We start from the raw sequence: 15,995 nt of genomic DNA on the forward strand, positions 1-15,995 counted from the left end.
TTGTTGTTTTTGATGTAGCAAGTTGCTTCGCTGGACCAGTTTTTGCTGTTGTTGTTGCTGCTGTTGATGCACTGGACATCTTCCATGGTTGTTGCTCGGCCGAGGATCGCGGTTGTGCGTTTTGCATAGAGTGAGAGAGTGCCCTCTTCTTCGCGAGAGCCGTCGTTTTATACCGCTAATGTCCTAAGCAACTCTCGTGGCCCACAACCAGCAGGAATTAAGCTCTCATATCGTGTTGCAAACGCCGTCCTCGGTCGTCTCCGCATTCCTCTTTTGTTGTTTATTTTTATGTTTTTATTTTTTATGGCTCCATCTCTTCTTTCACGGCGGCAGCGGCGAGCGTTTTGTCCGCCCCTTGAGCCAAGTGCGCGCGCGCGCGTTCAAATCTCTTCGCGTTTTTATTATTTTTACGCGCACCAGTTTGATTCTGCTTGATGAGTGTGTGTGGGGGGGGGGAGGTTGAGGGAAAGAGAGCGAGATGGATGAAGCAAAAAAACAGGAATCCTAATTAGAAGGAGACACTTGGGAAGCTTTGCGCAAACAGTAGGCGTTGAGATTGTCTTGAGAAGATCTCGATCTGAGGCACCCTGAGCATTAAATGAGAGATTTTTTTACGCAAATTGTTTTAAAACGCCAACTTTTTAGAGGGATAGCTCTACGAGTAATTTTACGAGCCTTTTCAGCGAAAAATGTGTTGTTCAAGCGTTAGCACCTTTAGCCAAAGGTACACCCAAACGAAAAATATATCTCAAAATCTGCAACAGTGAATTTGCTGCAGAAAATGTTATATTTTATTACATTTTTTGCAGCAAGCCCATAGATCATTTTTGCCCGCGTGTAAACACGTCAGCGATCTGCAGTTCTCACCAACACATAGAATGCTGGCGCGTCCCCGAGCAACAATCTAGAGAGAACATTATGTTCGCACTCTGTCCCTCACCATTCATCAAGCGTCCATGGCGCGGTGGTAGCGTGTCGGATCAGCAACCTAGAAGTTGATGGTTCAATCCTCGTTCTGTTAAGGTTTTTTTTTCTGCAATACAATCAATCTGCCGTCGGTAATGTCGATAATTGTCGGTAACGGACAAAAATGTCATACCCCTATATCGCAAAAAATGCATGAGGACAGATTTCATGCAGATTCTGATATACTTTCATGCTGCCATGCATCAAAATCATGCGACCGCCGGTTGGGTGTATGAATGATTTTAACTTCCAAATGAACAAAATTGTTTGATTTTGCCTTCTGTCCAAAATTTTGTAAGTGTTCATTTATGAATCCAACTCAACCGTTGCAAATATTTTTTTTAAAGTTTATGTCCCACGACTCTGACCAAAGAGGGGGGGGGGGGCAAAATTAAAAAAAAAGTAAAATTCAAGACATTTTTAAACGTGCCCAAACATGCTAAATATTTTTATATAGTTTATTTTAAAAATATTGAATCAACAAGTCTGTAGTTTTTTTTTTGAAAAGTTCCAATTAACCAAATTATCAGTTTATTTTATTTTTGGGTGTTTTTTAATACCCTGACACAAGGCTGTTTCAAAAACACCCAAAAAGCAAAAACCGAAAATTTGGTTTATTGGACCTTAAAAAAAACTCCAGAAGTAGACACATTACGTCCAAATTACGCAAAATATGTAAGAATTCATGAAAATGTTTGTTTGGTGTTGTTTTTTTAGCAAATTTTGCGTCATTAGTTAGTCACTAGTTTCAATTTAAGAAAATGAAACCTTTATGAAATTTTCTGCTCTTCAAAAACATTAATTTCAAATTTCCTGAACAAATCACATAATCGAAAAAAAATACTTTCCAAATTTCTGAAGTACCAAATCAAAAAGCGGTCATAGACAAAGTTGTTGGAAATTTGACAGGTTCTCTGATACATTGAAAGAAAGAAAACACACTACTTTTATGAGATTTTCTGATTTTCTGATATTTTAAAATCAAGAATAAATGTAAGTCCAATATTTTTTCCTGTGAAAAAAACGTTAGGATATTTAAAAAAGCCTCACAAAAAATGCAGAATGGAGCAACTCTCCTTGATAAACCAAAGATCATTTATTAAAACTGCTTTTTAAAGTTGTCTAAAAGTCTGAATTTTCAAAAACTAATCAAAATATAAAAATCGGTGCTCCAGACTATTTTATACAAAAATCTTCAAATTGACCAATATCCTTTGCTCTATACTTGTCCAGATACAGCGTGGACATGATTTTTCATTCTCGAAAAAATGTTTAATGGAAAATTCGTCCAATTTTCCATAAGTTTGGCTTACGATATCACGACTGAAAAATGAAGCCATTTAAAGTTAAACTGAGGAAAAATCTTTTTACACAAAATTAAAACAGCAATCTAAACAACATAGTAAAACAATCTAAAAATAATTTTCGAAATTTTTGTTCACAAAATTCCAGATTTTTCACAAAAGTCTTGTTTCATTTTCAAAAACATAAATCAACTCTAGCAAAAAAAAATGTTTTTTTAAGTCCCCTGAAACACACAAAATTTGAAAATTTAATATACGTATTTTGGGAATTCAACTTTTAGCGATAGAAAGTCGCAAAAAATCGCGATTTTTTTCCTTATTGAATTTTTTTGCTTAACGGTGCACATCAACCAGAGCTTTTGCACCCAGATTTTTGTTACAGACATTTTAGTATCTTCAAAACTACGGGTACTATCAACATATTTGTTTATTCATCCCCTGAAGTACTGTCTACAAAGTAATTTAGAACAAAGTTTGATTAATTTTACAATTCCGTTTTTGCAGGATTGGGTCCGTAAGTTTGACAATTTTGGTATAAGAAGACAACAACTTCCTTAGTTGCTGTGCACCCTTAAAAATCTTTTATTATAATGTTTTAAAATTATGCCGCCGCAGTTATTTCTCTAAGTGTATTCTCAAATCACTCTGGAGCATTTTTTTGAAAAAATTTGAGCTCAACAACCTAAAATAAGACGGATTCCATTATCCGAAGTGAGATTTTCGCATGGAGTTAGATAATCTATTCTGAACTGCAATGGAATATTATAATTCAAACTATCAAATCTAACATCTTGTTTTTCGACGACACTCCCAATTCAAACCGCATCCAAGGCCTACTTCTCCGATTTCCTCGTGCATGTTTGCAAAATTAAGTGCGAACGATAAAAGATGTTCCACAAAGCCTACTGCGACGAGCCCACTTCCTCCTGTAGCTGTTGTTCAGCAGGTTGATCCCGGTTGGACTCCCTCTGTCCAGTGGTCCCCCCGAGGGCAGATTGTCCGCGAGGGACGCAGCAGAAGAAAAAAAAAACGACAACAAAACAGAAAAATGCATTTTTCTCTCCAGAGTTCCAGCCGTTCAGTCGTCGTCGTCGTCTTATAAATAGATAATCATTTCTGTTCTGTTCGCGAACGGGATTATTTCTTCATGACAAGACGATGGATTAGATCCTGGCCTCGGATAAACGGGCCCTGTTGTTGGGGCAGGTTCTGCAACCCCGGCCAGCGCATGCAGATTTCGTTGAACTCATTTCAGCGGAGCCTGGGAGTGAGTATGCAAAGGGTATACGGAAAGGGTGGAATTGTTGTAGTACTTGTTGTGCTGTTGTGGTCAGGGCGAGCAAGGAAGATGAGTCTCTCGGAAGAGGGCTAATGAGAACTTGTTTATTGCTAGAGCCTTTCCAGAGCTCGTTAAGCGATGAGCCACTTTGCGCCACTTGTGGCTCTTGTGGACGTGGTTAAGTCGGGAAGAATGGGCTTAGGAAAGAATCATTTGAATGTTATAATGGGCTTGGAATGCAAAGTTGATTGTGTTGGAGACCTTCATTTTTTTCCACAATGGAAATGGCTTATTTAACGTAATAAACTTACCAAAGAAACATTGACGAACCGTTGAAAATCTGCAAAAGAAAAAAATATTATTAAGTAAAAATCTCACTAAATAGGCCAACTATTTCCAGCAATTCCCACTGCTTAAGTCAATCAAATCCCAAAGCGCCGTGATCATCTAGTTTCTCTCAAGTCCCTTCCATCAAACCATCATTCAGCTGTCACGCCACTGTCACATTGAGCTTAGTTAATTTATTTTAGAAAATAGCACTGACAATGGCAGTCCAGTCCAGATTCCTTCCCATATTACTTACCAAAGATAACACACAGTAGGCCGGCGATACCTTCTCCCAAAAGAGGCAAGCGTAAAGGCAAATGCCGCCACGGCCAACTGCGACGAAGAGCAATTCACTCATCGAGTTAATAAAATTGAGCCCCCCTCATTTCTCTCCTCTCCAATCCTCAAAAAACGAAAAGAGGGATGAAAGGAAACACTTTGTTTTCTCAAGTGGGAGTACCAGTTGAAGACCCAAGTGAAAAGTGATGGAGAAGCACCGTTTTGAGCGATTATCCACATTTGCGCGCAATGGTGTACTTTTATACGGATACACTTGCGGCTAAATGGTGCTTATCCTGTGATTTTCAATGGGGTCGGCGTTACTTAAGAGGAGAGGGTGGTTTCGAGATCATTTGGAATGTAACGATATGTCTGTGTATAATACCACTACTTTAGAAAAACGAAATTGTAAAACGTACACATACTTGATTTCTTACAATAACAACACTGTACAACATATTTTTGCACTTTGAAAGAGTCATGTGAAAGCAAAAGAGCCAAGGTCCCCTGAAGCTCCTGAAGCGCGAACTTTATTTGAACTGTATTTGAAAATAAACTTTTAACAATATTCAAATATATTGCAGTTCAATATGTTGAAAGTCAATGTCTACAAATTAAGATTTTTCCTCAGGCTCTGGAAAAATTGTGCTTCCCAAAGCGTTTTAGAAATTTAATAAAATTCCAAAAATGCATTTGCATTAAACTTTGTCGTGAGCTTCCCAATAAACAGAAACTAATTTTTAGCATCGTTGATTAATCGATACAAAAAAAAAACAATTAACATTTTTCTTTTCAACAGAAGATGTCTTGGCAACTTTCGGTCCAATTTTAAAAAATAAAAAGGGATATGCGTAATTTTTAGAATATTCGCTTACAAATATTGAGCAATTCCAGCTCAAATCCGGAATTTTTCTGGAACTTTTGTACCCGACCCTCTCTGATTTCAATGAAACTTTTCAGACATGTTATCCTAGGCCGATCCTAAGTGATTTTTTGTGTATATGGAGCCATTTTTACTCGGTTAAAACATTTGAGAAGGGCGTAAGGGTTTTGAAATATTTTTGTATTTTGTAATTTAAATTTTGCTGTATCTCTAAGCCGTTACATCGTATCAAAAAGTGGTCAAAGACAAACTTGTAGGAAATTGGACAAACTTTTTGAAAAAAATACACTGAAATAAAAATACACGCCAATTCTATCAGATTTCTCAATTTTTAAGTTTTAAGGTGATGTCAAGATTTTTTTTTCGCTCAAAATTTTTGTAAAAACAGCCTAAAATGTGACAAAAATACTCACGAAAAATGCAGGATGGTAGGTCTCTCCCAAAAAAATACAAAAATCATTCACTAAAACTTTTTTTTAAGTGGTCTAAACGTCAAAATTTTCAAAAACCGATGGCGGGAATCGATTTCTCAGACAATTTTACATAAAAGTCTCCATATTGACCATTGTCCTATGTCCAATCCTTGTGAAGATACAGCGGTTTAAAAATAAAAATGAAAAAAAAATGTTTTTTTTCAGCTTTTCAAATTTTTTTTTTCAAAGGTAGACAAACATGTGTACTAATTTCAAAAATGAAATACTACGACTATTTTTAAAAAAGTTACCTTAAAATGGCCTTAACTTGAAAACGGTGCACTTTATCAAAATTTCACTAAAGTACTTTTTGATTGCAAATTTGATTTTACATCGAAAAATGAAGTTGAAAAATTTTTGCGACCAATATTTCGATTTTTCGAAAAAATCAGTATTGATTAAAAAAATCATAACTCGGTCAAAGATTTTTTGCACAACCTGGAAATTTCTGAAAAGTTGGCATTTGATGACCTATAAAACATATCAAAAAATAAAAGAAAAATAAAATAGTGTTTTTTTTTTTGCAAATCAAGTTTTAGTGACAAAAAGTTAAATAAAAATCACCAAAAATTTTTTCACCGCGTATAATTTTTTTCAATGTAGTCCATATCCATACCTACAACTATGCTGAAGACACCAAATCGATCAAAAAATTCCTTCAAAATCAGATTTTTGAATTTTCATACATCATTTTTGTATGGACAGCTGCCAAATTTGTATGGAAAATTATATGGACAAACTAATGATGCAAAATGGCTTCTTTGGGCATACCGAAGGCACCAAAAAAGTTTCAGTCGGATTAAAAAATTCAAAACAAAATAATCTAATGACCGAAATCTGAGAGAACTGCTCTATCAACCAATGCATAAAGACATTTTGTATGGAATTTTCGCAAACTTCAATACTTTACTATTTTTTTTTAACTTAAGTGTTGCAGTGTTGCAAAGTATTCTTTAGAAAAAAAATATTTTATATTAATTTTGTGATAACCATCCAAAAACAAAGTAAACCATCCAGGGTTAAGGGACCGTCCATAAATGGTTAAACAAAACATTGGAAAGTACTTTATAAACATATTTTCTATACTTTTGCATAAAATATCATCTTTTGACAGAATATTTTATTCATTAATTCGCATTTTATAGAGAAAAAAAGTGATGTGGAGAGTTATAAAGGTAAAATAACCCATTTTTTTGCTTTCCGAGTGTTTTGAATATCTCTAACTTAAAGCGGTTTGAAAAACATAAAAGGGTAATTCTCTACCAACTCACACGAAATCGGGAAAAGTTGCCCCGACCCCTCTTCGATTTGCGTGAAACTTTGTCCTAAGGGGTAACTTTTGTCCCTGATCACGAATCCGAGGTCCGTTTTTTGATATCTCGTGACGGAGGGGCAGTACGACCCCTTCCATTTTTGAACATGCGAAAAAAGAGGTGTTTTTCAATAATTTGCAGCCTGAAACGGTGATGAGATAGAAATTTGGTGTAAAGGGACTTTTATGTAAAATTAGACGCCCGATTTGATGGCGTACTCAGAATTCCGAAAAAACGTATTTTTCATCGAAAAAAACACTATAAAAGTTTTAAAAATCCTCCCATTTTCCGTTACTCGACTGTAAAAAATTTTGGAACATGTCATTTTATGGGAAATTTAATGTACTTTTCGAATCTACATTGTCCCAGAAGGGTCATTTTTTCATTTAGAACAAAATTTTCATTTTAAAATTTCGTGTTTTTGTAACTTTGCAGGGTTATTTTTTAGAGTGTAACAATGTTCTACAAAGTTGTAGAGCAGACAATTACAAAAAAAATGATATATAGACATAAGGGGTTTGCTTATAAACATCACGAGTTATCGCGATTTTACGAAAAAAAGTTTTGAAAAAGTTGGTCGTCATCGATCATGGCCGTTCATGGTCACCCGCGACAGCCACGGACGACGAAACAAAGAGAAACGCAAAAAGTAACTTTTTCAAAACTTTTTTTCGTAAAATCGCGATAACTTGTGATGTTTATAAGCAAACCCCTTATGTCTATATATCATTTTTTTGTAATTGTCTGCTCTACAACTTTGTAGAACATTGTTACACTCTAAAAAATAACCCTGCAAAGTTAGAAAAAACACGAAATTTTAAAATGAAAAATTTTGTTCTAAATGAAAAATGACCCTTCTGGGACAATGTAGATTCGAAAAGTACATTAAATTTCCCATAAAATGACATGTTCCAAAATTTTTACAGTCGAGTAACGGAAAATGGGAGGATTTTAAAACTTTTATAGTGTTTTTTCGATGAAAATACGTTTTTCGAATTCTGAGTACGCCATCAAATCGGGCGTCTAATTTTACATAAAAGTCCCTTTGACACCAAATTTCTATCTCATCACCGTTTCAGGCTGCAAATTATTGAAAAACACCTCTTTTTTCGCATGTTCAAAAATGGAAGGGGTCGTACCGCCCCTCCGTCACGAGATATCAAAAAACGGACCTCGGATTCGTGATCAGGGACAAAAGTTACCCCTTAGGACAAAGTTTCACGCAAATCGAAGAGGGGTCGGGGCAACTGCTGTGTGAGTTGGCGGAGAATTACCCAAAACAAAAAAAATGAGTTTTTTTTTAAACACTCCAGATTCAAAGTTTATTCTAACTCCACTACGTAGTTCCTGACCGCTCCTTTCCATTTTCCAAACCCGGTGACGACGACGACGTGGCAGAAGAATCAAGTAAGGATATCAATTCACCCATCACCCAGCAGCCAGCAGCCTCTCCACAACTCTCACACTTGGGTCAAACGCGCTTTGCATACCGGAATCCATAATCCAGAGAGTTGGAGAGAGGACAATCGAGGCGGTGGCGGCGGCTTTATTTGGGCGGCTTCTGGGCGCAGATTCCTTTGAAGTCTTCTTCCTGTTGAAGCCTCTTAGTAGGCCGGCGGTGGAGGTTGGAAGAATCGTTTGATTCGTTTTTTTTCCGTCTCTTTTCCGCGCGGGAGATCTTTTGTTTGGCCAAAGCCCACTTGGATGCGGGGGTGGTGAGAGGGTGGCCGCAGATTTTTATTTACTTCAATTAAATTCAATTCAATTATTGAATGATGAATGCATTGTATTGTGTGTTTTTATTATAATTTACCATTTTGTGTATAATTGGAAACATGATGTATCAATGTTTTATGGCTATACACATGTCCATTAGGCGGCTGCAGCTATTATTACACGCGGGTCGGGTCCGTTTGTCTGTGTGAGCACATGTTTGGGGAGTTGTTTTTCCCACTCCCGCGCATTTGCGAATCCATGCAGGCCGTGTCGGCGGCACTTGTTTTAAGCCACCCTCCAAGGAAGGTGCCATGACAGCGGCGGCAAATCTGCGCTTGTGTAAAAAAGAGCGTGACTTTGTTTTTATGCTTTTTTTTGCTGAAATTGCATGACAAAGGCTTGAATTATTGTTATCATTTGTTTTCCACGTGACGTCACACGTTGCCGCGCGGCGATTTGAGCGATTTAAGGGACAACTGCGGCGATGGCCGCCGCTCATTGTCCATTGTCCGCGTGGTTCCGCGTGGTCATCTATGGGCGATGAGGATTTTCCTTGAAGCCACAAGAATCGATCCGAGTTGACAATCACCTCTCTCGGTGGAAACGTCACATGGTCGGCGGCTTCCTTTGTAAATTCTCCCCGCGTGCTGCCGTCACCACCACCGCCATCTTGGATCTCGTGGGACTCCCCAGCGAAGGTGGAACGAATTGATTGCAGTACCGGTGGTGCTGCGGACTCGGCTACTTGGATCGGGAATCGGAAAAATCGTCGTCGTCGAGCAGAAGAATGGAATTGATAGGATTAATTTTTAAACACTTATAATTGCCTATGGGAGCGGGCGGTCCTTTTTATGTTTGCCGCGAGCCCCCGGGTGAAGGATGGTTCTTTTGGGCCGGGATGGCAGATTCTCGTCCGGAGGCCTTTGATTGCACATCGGAGGGACAACAATCAGCAGCAACGTGGGCTAGGATAGGCTGGGCCGGTAGCAGCATTTGAATGTGACAGAACGGTGATTTGAGTGATGCACAAAGGAGGCTGTGCGTTATTTTAAGGCAACTTTGTATGGGGATTTAATTTCTTAAAGTAATTGCCTACAGGCCTATATCAAAACATTTAAAACATAAAATTCGATACACAGGCTAGAAATCAAATCACGCCATCCTACCCTTAAACAATTTCTAATCCTTTTGAATATTAATTTTGAAGATCAAGCTTGAAATTTAGTTTTATTTTTATGTCTTATCAGTATTAAACAATTAACTTCAAAACTGGCATCGTTTCCACTCAATAGCGCCACTTAACTTTACATATTCAGCAATTCCCAACGGAAACATCATAATAAAAAAAAGTTGTCCGATCGGCCCAAAAGTGACCAAAATAATAACACCCATATTTTTTTATTTGGCCATTTGGGTGACCTACGTCGTGATAGGGTGTTCCGAAAAATAATCATTTTCGCAGATATTCGCAAAAACCACAGTTAAAAAAATCATAACGCGCCATTTCAACCAATTTTAGCATTTCAGACGCAAATGAAAGGAAATTGATTGGACTTTTAAACAAAAAATGATTGGAGTTTAAAAAATGTACCCTAATATTTGAAAAGGTCGTATAAAAACTTTAAATGCGGTTTTGGAGGCCTCAGGACCAAAGAGCCTAGTTAAAATTTTTATATCGGATTCCTGGGACAATGTTACAAAAGATATGTAAAAATGATAAAATTTCATCAACAGGATTCCGATGGTTTTCGACGCGCCGCGCGCAAAAACGAGAAAATGACGAAAAGGGGGAAAAATCAACTGCAACAATCTTATGGGGAATTTTTTCAACTTTTTATTTTTAAAACCGCTGTAACTTTACAAGAATTGCACTTAAGACAGTGGTCAATATGGAGACTTTTATGTAAAATTGTCTGGAAAATCGATTCCCGTATTCGGTTTTTGAAAAATTTTACGTTTAGAGCACCTTTAAAAAAACGTTTTCAGTAAATGATTTAAAAAAAATTATCCATTCTGCATTTTTTGTGAGTCTTTTTTTAGCTATTTTCACAAAAAATTAAACAAAAAAAAATCTTGGGCTCACCTTCAAATTTGACTTTTAAACTTAAAAATCAAAAAATCTCATAAAAGTTGCTTGTTTTTTTTTCTCTCATTGTATTTTTAGAAAGCCCGTCAAATTTCCTACAGGTTTGCCTCTGACCACTTTTTGATACGATGCACAACGGCTTCGAGTTACAGCAATATTTATATTACGAAATGCAAAAATATTTAAAACACTCACACTCTTCTCACATGTCATTATCGAGTGAAACTGGCTCCATATACAAAAAATGGCTTTCCTAAGCGTAGGAAAACATGTTTACAAAGTTTCATTGAAATCGGTGAGGGTCCGGTACAACTGATTCCCTATTTTACATGGAATTGCTCATATAGCACCTCGAAGGTTAGTTTAACTGAAAAATTCCAGCTTTTCGATTTTGTTAAATAACAGGGATAACAGAGATTTTGTTAAATAAAAGGATTTTATTTTCCATATTTTTAATTTTGGATTAAAGACAAAAAAACAAATATTCAATATTACGCCCATTTGAAATGTTAGAGTTGATTCCAAAATTTCAATATTTTTTTTTATCAAAAGATCAGCAAATTTCATAATTTAATTTTGACTAGATTATTCCAGTTTTTCGATTTTTTATAATAATAGAGATATATTTGTCTATTTCTCAAATTTTGGGATTTATCACTAACATTTACAAAAGAATAAATATTTAATATTACGCCCCTTTGAAGTGTTAGAGATATTTCCACAATTTCAAACATATTTTTTAAGATCAGCAAATTTTACAATTGTTTTTTTACATTGTTACATTCACACCATTAGTTTCTGAGATTTTAGATAATAAAAAGCTGCATGTATAAAACTTTAAAAACTTCTTCTTTGTTTTTTTAATCGCTGTATTTAAGCAACCAGAGGCCAATCTGCAATGTCTCTAAGGTAATTTTATTGGAAATTGTTTCAACTCTTTGAAAAAAAATATGAACACTATCATGGCAATCACAAACAAAACACTATTTTTTAAATCGAAAATTATAACTCGGTGGCAATGGGTTTGTCCCTTTTTTTTCTATGGCTCAAATGTTTCGTTTTTTGTCTCCTAAAACATATACAATATTTAAAAAATAATTAAAAAGATATAAATAATTATATAGACATGGAAATATCATTTTGGTAAAGAAAAGTGGCAAAAAATACTAGTGCCATTTTTTTACTGAAAAGTTCTCATTAATACCTAAAACATTTCCGAAGAAAACAAAACATCAATCAAACATCAATAGTTTCTTCGAATCATTCAGATTTTAGAAGATATACGTACCATTTTTGTATGGAGCCTTGTATGGGTGAACCAATCGCACAAAAGGGCTTCTTTGATCATAGGGAGGGCTCTCAATAAATTTGGTCCAAAAAAAAAATACAAACACAAAAATGCATGAAATCGGCCGATTTCGTAGAGAATTGCTCATTTGGAAATTTAATACGCAATCAAAAATTGAATTTTACTTAAATGGGGATTTTTAGAGGTTAATTAATATTTGTTCTGTTTGATCCCAGACTGTGACATATATAACTTCATAAATTTTGTATTTTATAATTCAATTTAGTTCTCTTATTAGGTTTATGTAAATTCTATGAAAAATAATTAGATAACTCTAATTTAATATGTACAACTATGTTGTCCGAGCCTAGTATAAGTGATCAGCACAATCCGGTTCGTTGCTCTAAATCAACCGAAGCCCAAGTCCCCGCATAAACGGTAATAACGAGTCGATTTTATCTTTTCTCATATTAAACCAACCACCAGATCAAATCGCATCCAACAAAAATCAGTATCTAGTTTCGGATCACCCATGAAACGAATTTCGCCACATTGCCGCCGTTTCGCCTCCACCAGAATAGTCATTAAAATGGTCAGGTGAATTACAAACTCACCTAATCGGAAAGCATTAAAATAAAACTTTACCCCAATCTCCCCCCTTTCCACCCCCTCAAAAGCAGTCTTGAACAAAAATAATGTCACGAACCTCGGCCTGCTGGGATCTCCGTACTCGATCGACGACGACGACGACCGGTCAAAGCCATGCAAAATAACCGACGGATTGCTGCGATTGCTGCTGCCGGTGGGACTTGTTTGTCTCAAAGTCCGTCCCGTCGTCGTCGTCGACATCTCTCGCAAGAGGACAAAACTGATAATTTTGAAATAACCACTCAACTCCTCGCATTAATTAGCAGCAATAACAATTTCAACTGTATTTGTGAGTGTGTGTGTGTGTGTGTTTGCGTGTGTACGGAGAAAAAGAAAAATGTTAGGCTTCATTCGTTTTAATTTATATTTTTTAACGACATCGGCGACTGCTGGGAAAATCCAGGGGCGGGGAGTGTGACAAAGAGAGGGAGGGGTTGAGGGGGGGCACGAAAGAAGAAAACTAGTTTTTCATTAACCATCGTGGGGCTCTTTCTGCAATGAAGGTGGAAATTACCGAGGCCATTTAAATACGCATTATATATCTCTTTTATTTTCTCCCTGTAGTGAGTGCAACGCTTCGTAACAAGAAGCAAATAAAAATAGGAAAAATGAGCTCACTGGAAGCATATCTTTAAGTTTTTTTAGTATGCTTCGCATTAATTTTCTTGTATGCCATTATTTTCAACTAACGTTGAAGTGTTCAAAGTTTTTCCTGATATTTGAAATATTTGATTTTTGTTATTAAAAGTAGTTTGACTAAAAATCATGTAATATTTATTGAAACATTTTTTTTTTTAATATTCGTAAATCGAACTCTTTTGAAATAAAGGAAGGATTGGCAACTCTAACTAGCTGTACTTTGGCACAGCCTGCTCGGATTACAAAGCCCTTTGAACGACACACAAAGGTATGCAAAAATCGAACCGCGAGATAAAACCAATTTGCGTTTCGTCCCATTCTTCGCTGCGGACCCGTTTTTCCGGACTCAGAATAAAGAAAACTGAAATAATTAAAATATTTTTCTAAGCATTTCTGTCGATAATGCAAACGCGATGGCGCGAACGGAGGTGTTTGTGGGGGAGGGGGAGGCAAGGTGAGGCCACAAAACCGGACCTTCCTTTCGAACTTGTTGCATACGTACTTTTACAATTATAAATGATCGCAGCACTAAAACATGTCGTTTCCCTCCTCTCCTCCTTTTCTTAAAGCTCGCCAAGAAGAGGGCATCTTCTCACACGTATGTGAACCTCGGCAAAGCCGCATCTCTCCAGCTAATTTCCAAGGAACGAGCAGAGCAAAAGTAAAGCGAAAAATAGAAATCAGGAAGAGATTGATGCTGGTGTGGAAAAGTGGTGCTGCTCCCTTCCAGACTCCAACGAAGTTCAGCTCGTCGGACATTGTTATAACAAATGATGAAGAAACAATAAATTTAACTCTACAGCGAGCAAAGGAGAGCGAGCAATAGAAAGAGCCGGGGCGAGCGGAAAAACAACTTTCCCGGCCGACCCTCGCAACTCACCCCACTCGGCAGAGTGTAGTGTTACCCTTATATTGGGTCTTAGCAGGCCGGCCGCGCGTCGAAGCTGTCAGGTTATTGTACAAGTTTGCATGCTACGGGCTAAGCCGGCTCTTTCTCTCTAGCTCGCCTAGTTCATGCGCAAGGCGGAATAATAATAGCGGTTATAATGAATAGGATATGAAGACGCATCGCGCAGTAGGCGGTGAGATGGGAAAATGCCACGGGGAGGACACTTGGTGGAAGCTCCTTTGCTTTAGCGTGTTATCAGTTGCGTATAGAGGGGGAGCTTGCGGTTGTGTTCGTGGTAGACCCAGTTGGTTACTTTTAAAGTACTTGAAACACCTTGAAAAACAAGAAACTTTATGCCATTAGAGCGTTTCCTGATACCTTCTCAAAAACTGTCCAACTCTAAGTGAAACTTACTTGGGGATACCGTGGAGATTTTTCCTTATCCCCTCAAAAAAGTGTAGCATCAACACTTCCTGTCTTCCCAATCCCTTTCCTTGTGCTGGTGCTCGGTGGAGATGAGAGCGGCCGGCAATATAAGGCTGTCACTACTAGGTAGTGCGTCCATCCCGGGAATTCCCGGGACAAAAGTCCCGGGATTTTTCAAAAATCCGGGAATTCCCGAATCCCAGGATTTTATATAATTTGTCCCGGGAATTCCCGAAATTAAAAAAAAAAAACAAATTTTGGTCTGGAAATTCAGATTTTATTGTTGGGAGTAGATGACAAGTTGAATGCATAGTAATCGATAAGATATTTAAAGCATTTAATTTTTTTTTAGATATCAGCATTAAATTGGCTTTTCAGGGAAAATTGTTAAAATTTTAGTTTCGCTAAATTCCTAGCGCTTTAAATATTTTAAATTAGTTATAGATTTTTAAAAGACCGGAAATTATATTTATGAATATTTATGATTTTAAATTGAAACAAATATCATATAAAATTATTTTTCTTAATTTTCCGGAATCTGGGCCAAATCAGGACAAATGTAAGCCAATTTTTCTGCAAAATGTTTTGAATGACTTCGGTTAAAACAGGAACAGAACAAAACAATTAGTTCACCGATTTCCAAATATTCTTATTCCTATTCCTAGTTGGCGGTAGTAACTTATAGATAATTTGTAATCAATGTTTTATATAAAACATTCAATTCAAAAAGTATCTACAATTTTATATTGACTTGTATCATTTTATTTGTTGTCGCTTTTTGCTTTTAAGGCCGTTGCAAATATTTTTTTAAGTTTATATCCCTCGACTCTGACCAACGTCGAGGGGGGGGGGGCAAAAAAATAAAAAAGTCTAAAAATTTAAAAAAACGAGCCATGGTTTCAACATTTTAATGAAAAACGTGTTTAAAAATGCATTATACACCTGTCCAGTTGTTTTGCAATCATAAGTTTCCAAAATATCTAAGTATTGACGAAAATTTTATGTTTTGCGAATAAAATTTTTGCGGTGCTGTACATAGCAATTTCATAAACATTCAAAACATTTAAAAAAAGCCCAAACATGCTAAATATGATTATCATTGCACAATAATGCATTTTAGATTGTTTTCAGTTGATTAGACTTCTATTTTCATGGAAATTTTGAAGTTTTTTGGAAAAATATTTTTTTGCCCCCTGATTTTTCAGACCAATTTTGAAGAGGGGGGGGACATAAACTTTGAAAAATATTTGCAACGGCCTAAGTCATTTTCAAAGAAATTTTTCAAGTTTTTCTAGTCATGTCATTTAAAAAAAAACATAAAAAAAATATTATTATAAAAGACTTATGTATATTTAATTTGAATCACTTTGGATAAAAAATGTAGTTCATTTAAAATCCAAAGCACAACAAAGAGTAACAAAAATCAATTTCGAATTTCTTTTAAGGGCTTACATACATGTAAATCGGCAAAAATGTCAG

The 15,995-nt window shown here is 36.4% G+C and overlaps 1 protein-coding gene across 1 annotated transcript in view; it reads right to left on the minus strand.

Annotated features, from left to right (window-relative positions):
* Positions 1-15,995, minus strand: part of LOC6047484 — a 94,205-nt gene that overhangs the window by 49,361 nt on the left and 28,849 nt on the right. The window contains exon 3 of the mRNA XM_038252657.1: positions 3,861-3,889. The gene's annotated coding sequence lies outside the window, so the exon portion shown is untranslated. The remainder of the gene's footprint in view (positions 1-3,860; positions 3,890-15,995) is intronic.

The sequence above is a fragment of the Culex quinquefasciatus genome, chromosome 2 (genome assembly GCF_015732765.1).
Source record: "Culex quinquefasciatus strain JHB chromosome 2, VPISU_Cqui_1.0_pri_paternal, whole genome shotgun sequence".
In the NCBI taxonomy this organism is placed as follows: Eukaryota; Metazoa; Arthropoda; class Insecta; order Diptera; family Culicidae; genus Culex; species Culex quinquefasciatus.